The sequence below is a fragment of the Loxodonta africana genome, chromosome 27, assembly GCF_030014295.1.
Source record: "Loxodonta africana isolate mLoxAfr1 chromosome 27, mLoxAfr1.hap2, whole genome shotgun sequence".
NCBI lineage: Eukaryota > Metazoa > Chordata > Mammalia > Proboscidea > Elephantidae > Loxodonta > Loxodonta africana.
In genome coordinates this window covers 6,222,872-6,242,521 of record NC_087368.1, presented here as the reverse complement: position 1 = coordinate 6,242,521, position 19,650 = coordinate 6,222,872, and the positions used below count along the sequence as shown (strand labels likewise).

The 19,650-nt window shown below is 41.2% G+C and overlaps 1 long non-coding RNA gene across 1 annotated transcript in view; it reads left to right on the top strand.

The window, feature by feature from the left end:
• The first annotated feature begins 211 nt into the window (after positions 1-211).
• Positions 212-19,650, top strand: part of LOC135228739 (uncharacterized) — a 61,030-nt gene continuing 41,591 nt past the window's right edge. The window contains exon 1 of the long non-coding RNA XR_010319540.1: positions 212-322. This is a non-coding gene — a long non-coding RNA (uncharacterized LOC135228739). The remainder of the gene's footprint in view (positions 323-19,650) is intronic.

Genomic DNA, 19,650 nt, shown 5'->3' with positions numbered 1-19,650 from the left:
CAGACCTAGAGGAGGAGGCCCACCTCAGTGACAGAGAGTACAGGAGCTAGAAGTAAACTTTTATTTTGAGCTTGAGCCATTATCTGTGTTTGGGTCTATTTCTTCAGCACTTAGCCAACTTTAACAAATACACTCGAGCAGTGACTTAGTAATTGAAGTCGTGGGTCTGTTGGCCTAATGCATTCATTCCTTTTTTTTGTCTCTGGCAGTTGGTGATTGATTGATCGTGGTCCAGCATGCAGAAGTGAGTGAGTGGTGAAGAGCAGCAGAGCTGATGGGTTGTGAAGATGTGTTTGAAGGCTGTCACACTCCCTACTTCAGGGTAAGGCAAAGGCAGTGGCTGCCACTGTTACTCTGACTTTGCCAGGTCATAGGGACTCTTGTCTCTCCAGCCTCTTGGAATTAGTGCAATGGAATACCCTGCCTGTGAAAGGTTCCCAAAGCCTCTGTTGATTCAACTCATAGACACCATGCCAGTGAATAATTGTGAAGAGAAAACCATTAGGTTTTGGGTGATAGGATGGAATTCATTATGTGGGTGGAAATATCTCAGGCATCATTAGGGATTTATTGACATGAGACATGATTTTCCTAGAACCAGGGAAGGGTTGTTGGGACTTCCTGAGGTGTGTTGTCGAGAATGGAACCAGGTCTGATTGCCCTTTTCCTGTACCATATCAGGTTGTTAGCTCTGCCAGCTCACATTCCCTCAACCACCATCCTCCTTCTCCGTGGATCACTTTCCTTAGCTGTTCTTTTGTTAATTACTTTTTCTAGAAAGGAAACAGCTTGCCAAAGAGTTGAGGATTCCAGGTTTGGTGGATAATAGCATTAGCAAAGCACATGGTTCTGCCAGTTCCACTTTATCCTTTGTCACTGGCAGTCACATGTCCATTTACTCATCTATTTACAGTTCCTAGTGAATCAGGCAAGGAGCCCTGGTGGCGCAAAGGTTAAGCACTTGGCTGCTAACCGTAAGGTTGGGAGTTCAAACCCACGCACCAGCTGGGAGAAAGACCTGGGAATCTGATGGCACCTAACAACAGTGAATCAGGCATTGGCATTGGGAGCATTATGACCAAGGCTGCCTTTGAGCTCTCATTTGTGCTGAAGAGTTTTGAGGCCAGAAGGACAAAGTCACTGTTTGGTGTACCCTTCTGAGAGTCCAGGTGGAAGTCTTGGAAGAAGGAGTAGAAAAGATACCACATCTCTTTTTGAGCTCTCCAGCTTCTCCAGCTTGAACTCAAAGCAGACTCCTTGAAGAGAAAATTACAACTAATAGAAATCTAGGCAGAGCCAAGGATGGTTAGGAAAGAGGGACAGGGAGTGAAAAATTAAGAACGAAAAATTGTATTCAGCTTAAAAACTGGTTGGAGTGTTGTTTTCAGCTTAGGATAGTAATTTGGAGCCCTTACTAGATAATGTCCCATTGCCCAGCCTCAGACAGAGGGCAGCCAGAAAGGCTGATGTCCTTAGGTGCCTCACATGGCTCGGTAATGAATGTAATTTACTGAGCAAAACAGACAAGTAGGGGCTGTAGATCTCTGGAGATTCCCATCAATGTACATCATTACTGCTGTGGAGTGAAGCATGTGTGTGGGGATGAGCAAAGCAGAGAAAAGGCAGCTGCAAGAGCATGTCAGCAACTGAAGACTCCAGGTGAGCAGCCAGGCACAGGCAGACCACAGCTCAGGGGATGGAGGTTGCTAAGGAAAGCAGCTGGTCTTTGCCAGGTTTTCTCAATAAAGGAAAAGAGTTGGGCTTTGTGAGCTCTACTCATTTTCCTCTATGGCTCCCTGTATCATCTGTTTTAAAAAAAAAAAAAAAAAATATTTTTTTAAGAGTAACTAAAAACTATTTTTTTTTTAAAGTATAACATGTCAGAAATAGCACTTGACTAAAAAAGGGGGGCATGTGTAAATGCTGTACAATGATAAAATTGTACAGTAAGCCATTCTTTAACTATCAATTAGTGGCCAAAGAACGTAGTCCTAGAGATTAGGTCAAGGCAGTTGACATTTTGATCCAGACAGTTCTTGTTTGTTGCGGGGGCGGGGGGAAGGGGGAGTTGTTGTAGGATGTTTAGCAGCATCACTGGCCTCTGCTCACTGGATGCCGGTAGCACTGCCCCCCTCCCGAATTGTGAGGATCAAAAATGTCTCCAGACATGGCAGATGTCTGCATGAGGGGGGAGGGGCACCAAAAGAGCCCCAGCTGAGAGTGACTCCAGGGGGAGATAGGAGTTTATTCTTGCTCGGAGTTTCTCTGGGATTGTATTTTAATGATTTAACCTCATCGTGCCTCAGTTTCACTACCTGTAGACACAGTGTAAGGAAGTAATGTGCACAGAACTGCCTGGCAACTAGGGGGATGTGTAAGTGCTCAGAAACAATACCTATCTGCCCACATTTCCAAGACCCAAAGATCACTCTTAATCTTTGTGATGGCAGTAAGTGAGGGGCAGTGGGAATTTGGAGAAGGGTAAAGGCTTAGTGGTGTGGGAAATGGTGAACAGTAGTGGCATCTGAGTTTATTTGAAGGCATCCTGTCCTAGTTTATTGTGACAGTGTATTCTGGATGAAGGCTTTCTTTTGGAGAGGAAAGAAAGAGGAGGGTGGAGGAGGCAGGAAGGAGGCTGTTCAGAAGAGCAGTCTGGAAAGTGCACTTGGTGGGGTGATCTCGTGATGTGAAAGTGACTCATGTATAATTGGACCAGAGGACACAGAGAAGTGACCTCCAAAATCAAAGTGTCTTTTCAAATGACTGCTGATCCAGAAGAGTTGTTGCAGGTGATTAATGAAGACCAGAAACTTTTTGGAAAAGTCTCTTTTTTCTAGAGCCTTTAGGTTTCTGTCTCCTCTCTTCTGGAATATGGAAAAACGTTGTCTTCACATAGGCTTTTCATAAATGCTTGACTATGATCCGTGTGTTCTTTTATTACTCTTCAGAACTGTGTGTTGAAAAGGTGAAAAAGGCTGTAATCCTGATCTAGACCTGAGTGATCTACGTTATTTTGATAGAAAGCAGCAACTTGACTCTAAGACGGGCAGTGCAGGAATTAGATGTAAACCATCCTGGAAGGCTAGCATTCACCCTTGCTGTGTTTTTGGTCTCTGTAGTGTTAGACACACTTGCAAAGTTTATGACAGACGTGGACAAATCTTGGATCTAATACGTGGAGAAGCCGTCTTAGACAGGTAGCCTTGTTTTTTCATCTTCTGTCTGCCCTGCATTTATAGTACTAGGTGTTAAGTTTTTTTTTTTTTTTTTAAATAATTTTTATTGTGCTTTAAGTGAAAGTTTACAAATCAAGTCAGTCTGTCACACATAAACCTATATACACCTTACTACATACTCCCATTTACTCTCCCCCTAATGAGTCAGCCCGCTCCCTCCCTCCAGTCTTGCCTTTCGTGACCTTTTTGCCAGTTTCTAACCCTCTCTACCCTCCCATCTCCCCTCCAGACAGGAGATGCCAACACAGTCTCAAGTTTCACCTGATACAAGTAGCTCACTCTTCATCAGCATCTCTCTCCAATCCATCGTCCAGTCCCTTCCATGTCTGATGAGTTATCTTCGGGAATGGTTCCTGCCCTAGGCCGATAGAAGGTTTGGGGACCATGACTGCCGAGATTCTTCTAGTCTCAGTCAGACCATTAAGTCTGGTCTTTTTATGAGAATTTGGGGTCTGCATCCCACTGTTCTTCTGCTCCCACATGGGTTCTCTGTTGTGCTCCCTGTCAGGGCAGTCATTGGTTGGACAGGCACCATCCAGTTCTTCTGGTTTCAGGATGATCTAAGTCTCTAGTTCATGTGGCCTTTTCTGTCTCTTGGGCTCATAGTTATTGTGTGACCTTGGTGTTTTTCGTTCTCCTTTGATCCACGTGGGTTGAGACCAATTGATGCATCTTAGATGGCCGCTTGTTAGCATTTAAGACCCCAGACGCCACACTTCAAAGTGGGATGCAGAATGTTTTCATAATAGAATTTATTTTGCCAATTGACTTAGAAGTCCCCTTAAGCCATAGTCCGCAAACCCCCGCCTTTGCTCCACTGACCTTCGAAGCATTCAGTTTATCCCAGAAACTTCTTTGCTTTTGGTCCAGTCCAGTTGAGCTGACCTTCCCTGTATTGAGTATTGTCCTTCCGTTCACCTAAAGTAATTCTTATCTACTAACTAATCAGTAAATAACCCTGTCCCACACTCCCTCCCTCCCCCCTCTTGTAACCAGAAAAGAATGTGTTCTTCTCAGTTTATACTATTTCTCAAGATCTTAGAATAGTGGTCTTATACAATATTTGTCCTTTTGCATCTGACTAATTTCACTCAGCATAATGCCTTCCAGATTCCTCCATGTTATGAAATGTTTCACAGATTCGTCACTGTTCTTTATCGATGCGTAGTATCCCATTGTGTGAATATACCATAATTTATTTAACCATTCATCTGTTGATGGACACCTTGGTTGCTTCCAGCTTTTTGCTATTGTAAACAGAGCTGCAATAAACATGGGTGTGCATATATCTGTTTGTGTAAAGGCTCTTGTTTCCCTATTCTGAGGAGTGGGATTTCTGGGTTGTATGGTAGTTCTATTTCTAAGTTTTTAAGAAAATGCCAGATAGATTTCCAACGTGGCTGTACCAGTTTACATTCCCACCAGCACTGTATAAGAGTTCCAATCTCCCTGCAGCCCCTCCAACATTTATCATTTTGTGTTTTTGGATTAATGCCAGACTTGTTGGAGTAAGATGGAATCTCATTATAGTTTTAATTTGCATTTCTCTAATGGCTAATGATCGAGAGCATTTTTCTCATGTATCTGTTAGCTGCCTGAACACCTTCTTTAGTGAAGTGCGTGTTCATATCCTTTGCCCACTTTTTGCTTGGGTTGTTTGTCTTTTTGTGGTTGAGTTTGAACAGAATCATACAGATTTTAGAGATCAGGCGCTGGTCGGAGATGTCATAGCTTTAAATTCTTTCCTAATCTGTAGGTGGTCTTTTTACTCTTTTGGTGAAGTCTTTTGATGAGCATAGGTGTTTGATTTTTAGGAGCTCCCAGTTATCTGGTTTCTCTTCGTCATTTTTGGTAATGTTTTGTATTCTGTTTATGCCTTGCATTAGGGCTCCTAAGGTTGTCCCTATTTTTTCTTCCATGATCTTTATCGTTTTAGTCTTTATGTTTAGGTCTTTGATCCACTTGGAGTTAGTTTTTGTGCATGGTGTGAGGTATGGGTCCTGTTTCATTTTTTTGCAAATGGATATCCAGTTATGCCAGCACCGTTTGTTAAAAAGACTGTCTTTTCCCCAATTAACTGATACTGGGCCTTTGTCAAATATCAGCTGCTCATATGTGGATGGATTTATATCTGGATTTATATGTGGGTTCTCAATTCTGTTCCATTGGTCTATGTGCCTGTTGTTGTACCAGTACCAGGCTGTTTTGACTAGTGTGGCTGTATAATAGGTTCTAAAATCAGATAGAGTGAGGCCTCCCACTTTCTTCTTCTTTTTCAGTAATGCTTTACTTATCCGAGGCTTCTTTCCCTTCCATATGAAGGTGGTGATTTGTTTCTCCATTACATTAAAAAAGGTCATTGCAATTTGGATCGGAAGTATAGATGGCTTTTGGTAGAATAGACATTTTTACTATGTTAAGTCTTCCTATCCATGAGCAAGGTATGATTTTCCACTTAAGTAGGTCCTTTTTAGTTTCTTGAAGTAGTAGTTTGTAGTTTTCTTTGTATAGGTCTTTTACATCTTTGGTAAGATTTATTCCTAAGTATTTTATCTTCTTGGGGGCTACTGTGAATGGTATTGATTTGGTGATTTCCTCTTCGATGTTCTTTTTGTTGATGTAGAGGAATCCAAGTGATTTTTGTATGTTTATCTTATAACCTGAGACTCTGCCAAACTCTTGTATTAGTTTCAGTAGTTTTCTGGAGGATTCCTTAGGGTTTTCTGTGTATAAGATCATGTCATCTGCAAATAGAGGTAATTTGACTTCCTCCTTGCCAATCCGGATGCCCTTTATTTCTTTGTCTAGCCTAATAGCTCTGGGTAGGACCTCTAGCACAATGTTGAATAAGAGCGGTGATAAAGGGCATCCTTGTCTGGTTCCCGTTCTCAAGGGAAATGCTTTCAGGCTCTCTCCATTTAGAGTGATGTTGGGTGTTGACTTTGTTTAGATGCCCTTTATTATGTTGAGGAATTTTCCTTCAATTCCTGTTTTGCTGTGAGTTTTTATCACGAATGGGTGTTGGACTTTGTGAAATGCCTTTTCTGCATCAAGTGATAAGATCATGTGGTTTTGTCTTTTGTTTTATTTATATGGTGAATTACATTAATGTTTTTTCTAATATTAAACCAGCCTTTCATACCTGGTATAAATCCCACTTGGTCGTGGTGGATTATTTTTTTAATATGTTGGTGAATTCCATTGGCTAGAATTTTGTTGAGGATTTTTGCATCTATGTTCATTAGGGATATAGGTTTGTAACTTTCTTTTTTTGTGATGTGTTTACCTGGTTTTGGTATCAGGGATATGGTGGCTTCATAGAATGAGTTAGGCAGTATTCCATCATTTTCTATGCTTTGAAATACCTTTAGTAGTAGTGGTGTTAACTCTTCTCTGAAAGTTTGGTAGAACTCTGCAGTAAAGGCATCCGGCCCAGGGCTTTTTTTTATTGGGAGTTTTTTGATTACTGTTTCAAACTCTTTTTTTTATTATGCGTCTATATAGTTGTTCTACTTCTGATTGTGTTAGTTTAAGTAAGTAGTGTTTTTCTAGGAATTCATCCATTTCTTCTAGGTTTGCAAATTTGTTAAAGTACAATTTTTCGTAATAATCTGATATGATTCTTTTAATTTCAGTTGCGTGTGTTGTGATGTGACCCATCTCGTTTCTTATTCGGATTATTTGTGTCCTTTCCTGTATTTCCTTAGTCAGTCTGGCCAGTGGTTGATCAATTTTGTTAATTTTTTCAAAGAACCAGCTTTTGGCTTTGTTAATTCTTTCAATTGTTTTTCTGTTCTCTATTTCATTTAGTTCAGCTCTAATTTTTATTATTTGTTTTCTTCTTGTGCGTGATGGATTCTTTTGTTGCTCACTTTCTATTTGTTCAAGTTGTAGGGACAGTTCTCTGATTTTGGCTCTTTTTTCTTTATGTATGTGTGCATTTGTTGATATAAATTGACCTCTGAGCCCCGCTTTTGCTGTGTCCCAGAGGTTTTGATAGGAAGTGTTTTCATTCTCATTGCATTCTATGAATTTCTTTATTCCCTCCTTAATGTTTTCTATAAGCCAGTCTTTTTTGAGTAGGGTATTGTTCAATTTCGAAGTATTTGATTTCTTTTCCCTGATTTTTCTCTTATTGATTTCCACTTTTATGACCTTGTAGTCTGAGAAGATGCTTTGTAATATTTCGATGTTTTGGATTCTGCAAAGGTTTGTTTTATGACCTAATATGTCATCTATTCTACAGAAAGTTCCAAGTGCACTAGAAAAAAAAGTATACTTTGCAGCTGTTGGATGGAGTGTTCTGTATAAGTCTATGAGGTCAAGTTGGTTGATTGTAGCAATTAGGTCTTCCGTGTCTCTATTGAGCTTCTTACTGAAGGGAAGTCCTATCCTTCTCAGAAAGTGGTGTGTTGAAATCTCCTACTATAATTGTGGAGGTGTCTATCTCACTTTTCAGTTCTGTTAAAGTTTGTTTTATGTATCTTGCAGCTCTGTCATTGGGTGCATAAATGTTTAATATGGTTCTATCTTCCTGGTCAATTTTCCCTTTAATCATTATGTAGTATCCTTTATCCTTTGTGGTAGATTTAACTTTAAAGTCTATTTTTTCAGATGATTAATATTGCTACTCCTGCTCTTTTTTGCTTGTTGTTTGCTTGATATATTTTTTCCATCCTTTGAGTTTTAGTTTGTTTGTGTCTCTACGTCTAAGGCGTGTTTCTTGTAGGCAGCATATAGATGGATCATGTTTCTTTATCCAGTCTGAGACTCTCTGTCTCTTCATTGGTGCATTTAGTCCATTTACATTCAGCATAATTATTTTATTTTATTATTTTTTTTTATAATTATAGATAAGTATGTGTTTATTGTAGTCATTTTGATGCCTCTTTGTGTGTGTTGTTGACAATTTCACTTTTCCACTTACTTTTTTGTGCTGAGACGTTTTTCTTTGTAAAAGCTGTGTTCCTCGTTATCATAGTAGTTGAATTTATGTTGCTTGAGTCGTTATGTTTTTCCTGGTTTTTATTTTGAGTTATGGAATTGTTATACCTCTTTGTGGTTACCTTAACATTTACCCGTATTTTTCTAAGTAAAAACCTAACTTGTATCATCCTATATCGCCTTGTTTTCCTGTCCATATGGCAGTTCTATGGCTCCTGTATTTAGTCCCTCTTCTTGATTATTGTGATCTTTTACATAATGACTTCAATGATTCCCTGTTTTGAGCATTTTTTTTCTTTTTAAAATTAATATTAATTTGTTTTTGTGATTTCTCTATTTGAGTTGATATCAGGATGTTCTGTTCTGTGACCTTGTGTTGTGTTGGTATCTGATATTATTGATTTTGTGACCAAACAATTTCCTCTAATATTTCTATATATATATTCTTGTAGCTGTGGTTTGGTTTTTGCAAATTCTCTAAGCTTGTGTTTATCTGTAAATGTTTTAATTTCACCTTCATATTTGAGAGAGAGTTTTGCTGAATATATGATCCTTGGCTGGCAGTTTTTCTCCTTCAGTGCTCTATATATGTCATCCCAATGCCTTCTTGCATGTATGGTTTCTGCTGAGTAGTCTGAACTTATTCTTATTGATTCTCCTTTTTAGGAGACCTTTCTTTTATCCCTGGCTGCTTTTAAAATTTTCCCTTTATCTTTGGTTTTGGCAAGTTTGATGATAATACGTCTTGGTGATTTTCTTTTTGGATCAATCTTAAATGGAGTTTGATGAGCATCTTGGATAGATATCCTTTCGTTTTCCATGATGTCAGGGAAGTTTTCTGCCAACAGATCTTCAACTATTCTCTCTGTATTTTCTGTTATCCCTCCCTGTTCTGGAACTCTAATCACACGCAAGTTATTCTTCTTGATAGAGTCCCACATGATTCTTAGGGTTCCTTCATTTTTTTTTAATTCTTTTATGTGATTTTTCTTTATATTCGTGTCCATTTCCTTATCCTCCAACTCCCCCACTCTGCATTCCAGTTGCTCGATTCCGCTCCTCTAACTTCCTATTGAGTTGTCTTATTCTGTAATTCCACTGTTAGTCTTTTGGATTTCTGAATGCTCTCTCTCTATGGATTCTTGCAGCTTATTAATGTTTCCACTATGTTCTTGAATAATCTTTTTGATTTCTTCAACTGCTTTATCAGTGTGTTCCTTGACTTTTTGTGTAGATTGCCTTATTTCATTTTTGAGGTCACCCCTGATGTCTTGAAGCATTCTGTAAATTATTTTTTTATATTCTGTATCTGGCAATTCCAGGATTGTATCTTCATTTGGGCAAGATTTTGATTCTTTAATTTGGGGAGTTGTAGAGGTAATCATGTGATTTGATATTGACTGCTGTCTCCAAGCCATCTATAAGATATTGTAATGATTTATTTTATATTTGCTCCCTGAGTCTTATCTTGTTTTGTTTTCTTTCAATATACGTAGATGGGCTACTAGATTGTGCTGTCTTGATTGTTGTAGCCTTTGAATCACTTATGTCCTATTACTAGCTGGCTTGGGCTGTTACCAGGTATATAAGCCTAAGAGTCCATTCACTATTCTTGGGTAGAATCTGATTTTCGGTCACCAAGTGTGTGGTGTAGACTGTCACCTATTCAATAGAGGAGTAGTGGTGATAGTTGTGTGCACCAGATTCTAATAGCAGCAGGGGGTCACACTCCAGTGGGGGCAGGATGCTGACAGGGTTCCCCCAGGTGCCAGTGAGGTAGGTGTGCTCTATTCCTAAAGCACTTTGGTGGATGGGCTCTGCAGATGTACCTTAGGCACCCAATGCATGTACCTCTACAGATTGGTAGGTGTCACTATCCTTAGACTCCTATGGCAGGAGGCTAGGTGGTTTGGGTGAAGCTTCAGCCCTCAGTTTTCTGTTGTGGGTCAGTGAGGCCTCTGTTTAATAGGTAGAGATATCAGACCTGGGAAACTTGTCTTTCCAGTAATCCGCTAAAACAATGACAGTCAGATCCCTCTCAGAATTGCCTTTGCATTATAATAGCCACCTTGTGGCCTGTAGGGATGAAAGCCCAAGACTGTGGATCTCATATGCTTGGCTGGAGTTGGTTCTGTATTTTCAGTCCAATTTCGGGAAGTCAGGGAAGGATTTTTGGTCCCTGGGTTTTTTGTAGCTGCTTCTTTCAGGCCAGGAGAATGGGTTAGGAAATGATAAAAAACAAACAAACAAAGAAAAACCGCAGAGTACTTCACTCTCTGGCGCAGAAAATTCCAATATTAATGAAGCCGCCTGGGAAGGGGAGGGGAGGGATCAGATAGTTAGGAGAGAGTAGCACCCAGGAATATAGACAAAGTTACTTACCTTGCTTGGTGATGACTGTTTTTTCTGAGATTCCTGAGGGGCGTGTAGCCTGTGTGCTCTGGCTGGGTCGAGATTGGCCCCGAGGGTCAGGCCCGTGTCCCGTGCTAGTGCCGTCTCAGAAGGCATGGTCAGTTCCTCCGCTCCCAGTACAAAGCCCAGCTCCAAGGTTCCGCAGCTGGAACGCCGCACTTCAGGCTCCAAAACCAGTCACTGCCTCCTGGTGACTTCTCTTCCTGTCAGCCGCACTGCTGCGCTGCCTGCGTGCACTAGCTGGGCTTCCCCCGAGGTCACTTCTTGGGGCTAGGGCTGTGTCCCGTGATTTGTGCCGTCTGAGAAGCTGTGGTCAGTTCCTCCGCTCCCAGTACAAAGCCAGGCGCCAAGGTTCCCCAGCTGGGACGCCGCACTTCAGGCTCCAAAACCAGTTGCTGCCTACTGGTGACTTCTCCTCCTGTCAGCCGTGTCGCTGCGCTGCCTGCGTGCCCTGGCTGGGCTTCCCCCGAGGTCACTTCTGGGGGCTAGTGCTGTTTCCTGTGTTTGTTCCGTCTCAGGATGCCGTGCTCAGCTCCCTGTGCCCAGTCCAAAGCCTGGCGCCAAGGTTTTCTGACAGGGATAGTGGCTCCAGGCTCCGAAAACAGTTGCTACTTCCCTATGATTTCTCGTTCTCTGGTTAGCTGCATCCGTGTGTAGCCTGCTTCCACTGGCTGAGTCTCTGTCACTCAGATCAACTCTTTAGGTTTGTGTTTGATGGTCAGGGTTCGTAGATTGTCATGTATGTGATCGATTCACTTGTTTTTCTGAGTCTTTGTTGCAAGAGGAATCCGAGGTACCTTCTACCTAGTCAGCCGTCTTGGTCCCGAGGTGTTAAGTGTTTACTAGAAGAAAGGGACATTTCTGTGTAGCAGAAAGGGGACATGAAAGAAGCTGTTCTTGTAGATAGGTTGGTGTCTTAGTCGTCTAATGCTGCTGTAACAGAAATGCCACAAATGGATGGCTTTAACAAAGAGAAATTTGTTCTCTCACAGTTTAGGAGGCTAGAAGTCCAAATTCATGATGCTAGCTCCAGGGGAAGGCTCTTTCTCTGTGTGAGCTCTGGGGGGAGGTCCTTTTCAGCAATCTTCCCATCCTAGAAGCTTCTCAGTGAAGGGGCTTTGGGTCCAAAGGAAGCGCTCCCCTCCTGGTTCTGTGTTCTTGGTGTTAGGAGGTCCCCATGTGTCTGTCCTCACTTCTCTCTTTTATATCTTCAAAGAGATTGATTTAAAATAAAAACTAATTTTGTAGATTGACTCCTGCCTCATTAACATAACTGCCACCAATCCCACCTCATTAACATTCTAGAGGTAGGATTTACAATGCATAGGAAATTACATCAGATGACCAAGTGGTGGACAGTCATACAATACTGGGAATCCTGGCCTAGCCATGTTGACTTACATTTTGAGGGGAACACAATTCAATCTATGACAGTTGGTGTTTGAATGGTTGAAGTTTTTATTTTAGTACTACTCAGAGTGTGGTCCTAGCAGTATCAGCATTACCTGGGAACTTGTTAGAGATGTAAATGATGGGGGCTGAACCCAGACCTCCTGAATCAGACACTTGGGGTTTGAGCTCAATAATCTGTGTTTTAACAAGCCCTCCATGATTCTTACGTGTGCTAAAATTTGAGAGTGCTGGTCTAGTCATGCGTGATATGCTGAAATTTTATGCGTAGTGTCTGCATGTGTATGGACGGCAAGGGTTAAGGAAGTGCTTTATCAGGTAGTCGGAGGATGAGTAAGACTGTTTTGTGATATACTTTGGGATCATTTTCCCAGGCCGTGGTCTAAGCCTTTAACTATGCTGTCCAGTACAATAGCCACAGGCCACAGGTGGCTATTTATACTTAAATTAATTACAATTAAAAAAAAACTTAGTTATTCAGTTGAACTAGCCACCTTTCAAGTGCTTAGTAGCTACATGTGTTTAGTGCTGCCTTATTGGAGAGCACAGATGTAGAGCGTGTTCATCATCACAGAAAGTTCTATTGGACAGCACTGTTTCAGCCTGTAATGACCCCTGTTTGACTCATACAGGCTGGAAACCCCCACTTGTAGTGATGGTATGTTCTAGTTAAGTGAATACGTCAAGTCGTTGAAAACAGAATTGAGTTTTGGACTTCTGTACTCTGGGGAGGGTTTCAGTCTGTAGTTGTATCCTGGTGAACTTTCTACCTTGTGTTGGCATCTGCCTGGTATAGAAAGTGCCGTGGGTCTGTCTCCCACATAATTGAGCACACTGCCTCTAAAATATTTGCTCTTTGATCTGCTAAGCTGTCTCTTTCCATTTGGTCTCCCCATGCCCTGACCATTGGTGGTAAAGCTTGTTTGTGCAGATGTCTCTGTCAGCACTGCCTAGAGCTTTATAAAGAGTCTGGAAGAGGTGACAAGAGAAATTCACCCCTTCTGTTTCCCCAGCGTGGCTCAAAAAACTGTTTCCTAAGAGGATATTAATTGACAAACTTAATCTGTGAAGAGTTATCCTCTGAAGAATTAATCTCTAAGGTGAAATTTCAACAGACATATTACAGCACAGATTAGTAATTAGTCCCTTTAGTAACGTGGAAAAAATTTCAGTTGTTACTTTATTGCTATTATCAAGGAGCTCTGATGATGCAGTGGTTAAGTGCTCAGCTGCTAACCGAAAGGTCGTTTTTCGAACCCAGCAGTTGCTGTGTGGGAGAAAGATGTGGCAGTCTGCTTGTCTAAAGATTACAGCTTTGGAAACCCTATGGGGCAGTCTACTCTGTCCTGTCAGGCTGTTCTGAGTTGGAATTGACTTGATGGTAATAAGTTTGGTTTTGGCATCGCTGTTATCAACAACAGCAATAATTATTCTTAGTTGCTAAGAAATTATCCTAATTGGAACAAATGAAAAGATGTGGAAATGTACAGTTTTTCAAAGATGAAACTGAAAGCTAGCTGGGCCCATGGGAGGGGGCATGAGAGTAAGAACTTTTTTTGTCTTTAGCATTATTGCTGGACGTGAGGGAAGGAGGTGCATAGGGGCTCACGTTGATCTTTGGACAGTCTTAACTTGACTGGTTCACTTCTTACGGAGATGTTGCTTATTCTCTTACTGCCGCCTCTCTTTAATTTGCGTTTCTTACCCTTTTCTGTGTGCCCAGAACGTTGGAGGGGGCCCAGTGTTTCTCAAGGAGAGTGTTTTGGAGTGATTTATCATTGTATGGGACTGTCCTTGCCCATTTAGGAACATTTAGCATCCCTGGTCACTCGATGCCGGTGTTACTCCAGCCTAACCAAGTCATCGTGTCAAGCAAAGATATCCACCCCACCCACAATACACATTTCCAGATGCCTGTGATTGAGAATCACTGGTAGCTAAAGAGATGAGCTTGGTGTCTTTTTTGGAAGGGAGAAGTGATTAGAGTTGGTGAAGGTGCGGGTGCTCCAAGGGGCTGGCTCATTAATTTCTGACACAGCTGACCCCAAACAGGCACTTCTTGCAGTGCTGGAACTGATGTTGGGAACTACTTTTATTCTGTTAGACTAGAAGAATTGCATTTTGCTACTGCAAGACTTGGCCCTGGAGGGTGAAGGTCAACAGAGGCCTCTGTTTCTGCCACGGAGGGACCTAACTCATGAGCAGGAAGATAGTTCCTGGTCTGGTGCCACTCCAGGGTGTGTCTGCTCTAACATTGGCTGCTCATTCGTACTCTACTTCTTGGCCATTAACATGACTCAGCATTTCCATTTTGGCTTCTCTTCTGGTGTCTTTCTGCTCCTGCTCTCCCTTCTTGCTCCCACAACCTAGCTGATGGTCTGTGTATGGACCAAACTCCAAGAAAAGAATGGACTATGATAGGTTCTGTAGTAACTATCATCCCTAGATGATGGGCTACATCTCAGTATAGAATAGTAGGGAAGTTGCTAGACTAGATGATTGGGACATGGGGAGTTGTATTTACCATATGGATATCGTATTTTTTGCATCTGTCAAGTGTGATTCTCTCAGGCACTCATGGATCCCACGAGAATAACGGCTAGGTGACTGTCTAAATGTTGAAAGACGTTTTGACATCTGTGACCATTGCTGTTCAACAGCTGGGTTTGTAATATTCTAGTTCTGACAAAGAAAATAACTTGGCTTATTAGTCTAAAAATAAATTCCATATAAATGTTGTCATTTTGGGGATTACTGTCTTAGAGAGTGTAGTTAAAATTTTTTATAGTGGGTTTTGTTCATGTGAACCAACGATTGAGTGTGACTTTACAAGGGAATGCATTATAATATCACAGAGAGCTCTGTCCTTATTCCTGATTCTGTGCCAGGTTAAGAACGACGGTCCAGGTTCCATTGGGACTGGCACAGCTGTGAGCGGGGTGATCTGTGGCAGCACAAAGAGCTCATGATGTCGATGGCTAGGACCTCTAGCACAATTTTGAATAAGAGCGGTGATAAAGGGCGTCCTTGTCTGGTTCTCGTTCTCAACGGAAATGCTTTCAGGCTCTCTCCATTTAGAGTGATGTTGGCTGTTGGCTTTGTATAGATGCCCTTTATTATGTTGAGGAATTTTCCTTCAATTCCTATTTTGGTAAGAGTTTTTATCATAAATGGGTGTTGGACTTTGTCAAATGTCTTTTCTGTATCAATTGCTAAGATCATGTGGTTTTTGTCTTTTATTTTATGTATATGGTGGATTACATTAATGGTTTTTCTAATATTAAACCAGCCTTGCATACCTGGTATAAATCCCACTTGGTCATGGTGGATTATTTTTTTGATATGTTGTTGAATTCTATTGGCTCGAATTTTGTTGAGGATTTTTGCATCTATTTTCTTTTTTTGTGATGTCTTTACCTGGTTTTGGTATCAGGGATATGGTGGCTTCATAGAATGAGTTAGGTAGTATTCCATCTTTTTCTATGCTTTGAAATACCTTTAGTAGTAGTGGCGTTAACTCTTCTCTGGATGTTTGGTAGAACTCTGCGGTGAAGCCGTCCGGGCCAGGGCTTTTTTTTGTTGGGAGTTTTTTGATTACCGTTTCAATCTCTTTTTGTTACGGGTCTATTTAGTTGTTCTACTTCTGAATGTGTTAGTTTAGGTAGGTAGTGTTTTTCTAGGAATTCATCCATTTCTTCTAGGATTGCAAATTTCTTAGAGTACAATTTTTCATAATAATCTGATATGATTCTTTTAATTTCAGTTGGTTCTGTTGTGATGTGGTCCTTCTCGTTTCTTATTTGGGTTATTTGTTTCCTTTCCTGTATTTCTTTAGTCAGTCTAGCCAATGGTTTATCAATTTTGTTAATTTTTTCAAAGAACCAGCTTTTGGCTTTGTTAATTCTTTCAATTGTTTTTCTGTTCTCTAATTCATTTAGTTCAGCTCTAATTTTTATTATTTGTTTTCTTCTGGTGCCTGATGGATTCTTTTGTTGCTCACTTTCTATTTGTTCAAGTTGTAGGGACAGTTCTCTGATTTTGGCTCTTTCTTCTTTTTGTATGTGTGCATTTATCGATATAAATTGGCCTCTGAGCACTGCTTTTGCTGTGTCCCAGAGGTTTTGATAGGACGTATTTTCATTCTTGTTGCTTTCTATGAATTTCCTTATTCCCTCCTTGATGTCTTCTATAACCCAGTCTTTTTTCAGGAGGGTATTGTTCATTTTCCAAGTATTTGATTTCTTTTCCCTAGTTTTTCTGTTATTGATCTCTAGTTTTATTGCCTTGTGGTCTGAGAAGATGCTTTGTAATATTTCGATGTTTTGGACTGTGCAAAGGTTTGTTTTATGACCTAATATGTGGTCTATTCTAGAGAATGTTCCATGTGCGCTAGAAAAAAAAGTATATTTTGCAGCAGTTGGGTGGAGAGTTCTGTATAAGTCAATGAGGTCAAGTTGGTTGATTGTTGTAATTAGATCTTCCGTGTCTCTGTTGAGCTTCTTACTGGATGTCCTGTCCTTCTCCGAAAGTGGTGTGTTGAAGTCTCCTACTATAATTGTGGAGGTATCTATCTCGCTTTTCAATTCTGTTAAAATTTGATTTATGTATCTTGCAGCCCTGTCATTGGGTGCATAAATATTTAATATGGTTATGTCTTCCTGATCAATTGTCCCTTTTATCATTATATCGTGTCCTTCTTTATCCTTTGTGGTGGATTTAAGTCTAAAGTCTATTTTGTCAGAAATTAATATTGCTACTCCTCTTCTTTTTTGCTTATTGTTTGCTTGATATACTTTTTTCCATCCTTTGAGTTTTAGTTTGTTTGTGTCTCTAAGTCTAAGGTGTGTCTCTTGTAGGCAGCATATAGATGGATCGTGTTTCTTTATCCAGTCTGTGACTGTCTCTTTATTGGTGCATTTAGTCCATTTACATTCAGGGTAATTATAGATAAATAAGTTTTTAGTGCTGTCATTTTGATGCCTTTTTATGTGTGTTGTTGACAATTTCATTTTTCTACATACTTTTTTGTGCTGAGGCGTTTTTCTTAGTAAATTGTGAGATCCTCATTTTTATAGTGCTTGACTTTATGTTAGTTGAGTCGTTACGTTTTTCTTGCTTTTTATCTTGAGTTATAGAGTTGTTATACCTTTTTGTGGTTACCTTATTATTTACCCCTATTTTTCTAAGTAAAAACCTAACTTGTATTGTTCTATATCGCCTTGTATCACTCTCCATATGGCAGTTCAATGTCTCCTGTATTTAGTCCCTCTTTTTGATTATTGTGATCTTTTACCTATTGACTTCCATGATTCCCTGTTATGTGTATTTATTTTTTTTTAATTAATCTTAATTTGTTTGTTTTTGTGATTTCCCTATTTGAGTTGATATCAGGACGTTCTGTTTTGTGACCTTGTGTTGTGCTGATATCTGATATTATTGGTTCTCTGACCAAACAATATCCTTTAGTATTTCTTGTAGCTTTGGTTTGGTTTTTGCAAATTCTCTAAACTTGTGTTTGTCTGTAAATATCTTAATTTCGCCTTCATATTTCAGAGAGAGTTTTGCTGGATATATGATCCTTGGCTGGCAGTTTTTCTCCTTCAGTGTTCTGTATATGTCGTCCCATTCCCTTCTTGCAACTGCCGGTTTCTGCTGAGTAGTCAGAACATATTCTTATTGATTCTCCCTTGAAGGAAACCTTTCTTTTCTCCCTGGCTGCTTTTAAAATTTTCTGTTTATCTTTGGTTTTGGTGAGTTTGCTGATAATATGTCTTGGTGTTTTACTTTTTGGATCAATCTTAAATGGGGTTCGATGAGCATCTTGGATAGATATCCTTTCGTCTTTCATGATGTCAGGGAAGTTTTGTGTCAGGAGTTCTTCAACTATTTTCTCTGTGTTTTCTGTCCCCCCTCCCTGTTCTGGGACTCCAATCACCCACAGGTTATCCTTCTTGATAGAGTCCCACATAATTCTTAGGGTTTCTTCATTTTTTTTAATTCTTTTATCTGATTTTTTTTCAGCTATGTTGGTGTTGATTCCCTGGTCCTCCAGATGTCCCAGTCTGCATTCTAATTGCTCGAGTCTGCTCCTCTGACTTCCTAGTGCGTTGTCTAATTCTGTTATTTTATTGTTAATCTTTTGGATTTCTACATGTTGTCTCTCTATGGATTCTTGCAACTTATTAATTTTTCCAGTATGTTCTTGAATAATCTTTTTGAGTTCTTCAACAGTTTTATCAGTGTGTTCCTTGGCTTTTTCTGCAGTTATCCTAATTTCATTTGTGATATCATTAAGCATTCTGTAAATTAGTTTTTTATATTCTGTATCTGATAATTCCAAGATTGTATCTTCATTTGGGGAAGATTTTGATTCTTTTGTTTGGGGGGTTGGAGAAGCTGTCATGATCTGCTTCTTTAAGTGGTTTGATATGGATTGTTGTCTCCGAGCCATCACTGGGAAACTAGTTTTTCCAGAAAATCCGCTAAAAAAAAAAAAATGCAGTCAGATCCCTATCAGAGTTCTCCCTCTGGCTCAGGCTATTCAGATGTTAATGAAGCCGCCTGGGGAGGGTGGGGGAGGGAACAGAGAGATAGGAGAGTAGCACCTCAGAATATAGCCAGAGTTGCTTGTCTTGCTTGTAATGACTATTATATCTGAGATTCCCGCGGGCGCGTCGCCTATGTGTGCTGGCTGTGTGGAGATTGCCCCCGGGGGGTCTGGCCCACTGGAGTCACGGTCAGATCCTCCGCTTCCAGCCCCACGCCCAGCGTCAGGGCTCCCCTACTGGGACGGTGCACTCTCGACTCCAAAATCAGTCGCTGCCTCCCGGGGACTTCTCGTCCCTCCAGCCACGTGGCCGTGCCGCCTCCGAGAACCAGTTGGGCCTCCTCCCGGGGTTAGTTCAGATGGGTGGAGCAGCTCCCCGTGCTTCTGCCATGACCGAGTGTCCTGGCTGGGACGCTGTTCTCCCCACTCCAATACCAGTCGCTGCCTCCCGGGAACTTCTCCTACCGGCTGCGTCCCACACCGCCCCCGTGACCCGGCTGGGCCCCTTCCCAGGGTTAGTTCAGGGGGGTGGAGCAACTCTCCGTGTTTATGCCGTACCTGCGTCCAGTCCAAATCCCTGCGGGACGGTTCTCCGGCTCGGACGCTGCTATTTCTGCTCCAAGACCAGTCACTGCCTCCTGGGGACTTCTCCTACCGGCTGCGTTCCACGCTGCCCGTGGAACCGGCTGGTCCCCCTCCCAGGGTTAGTTCAGGGCGGTGGAGCAGCTCTCTGTGCTTGTGCTGTACCTGACTGGTACGCTGGCTCCAGGCTCTGGAAACAATCGCTGCTTCCCCGTATTAGTTCGTTCTCCGTCTCTAAATCTGTGTTTATTGTTCAGGGTTCGTAGATTGTTATGTATGTGATCGATTCACTTGTTTTTCCGAGTCTTTGTTGTAAGAGGGATCCGAGGTGGCGTCTGCCTAGTCAGCCATCTTGGCTCCTTGCTTCCATCTTTTTTGCTGCTGTAAACGGTGCCGCAGTGAACATGGGTGTGCATATACTGTTTATGTGAAGGCTCTTATTTCTCAAGTATATATTCCAAGGAGTGGGATTGCTGGATCATTTGGTACTTCTATGTCTAGCTTTCTAAGGAAGCGCCA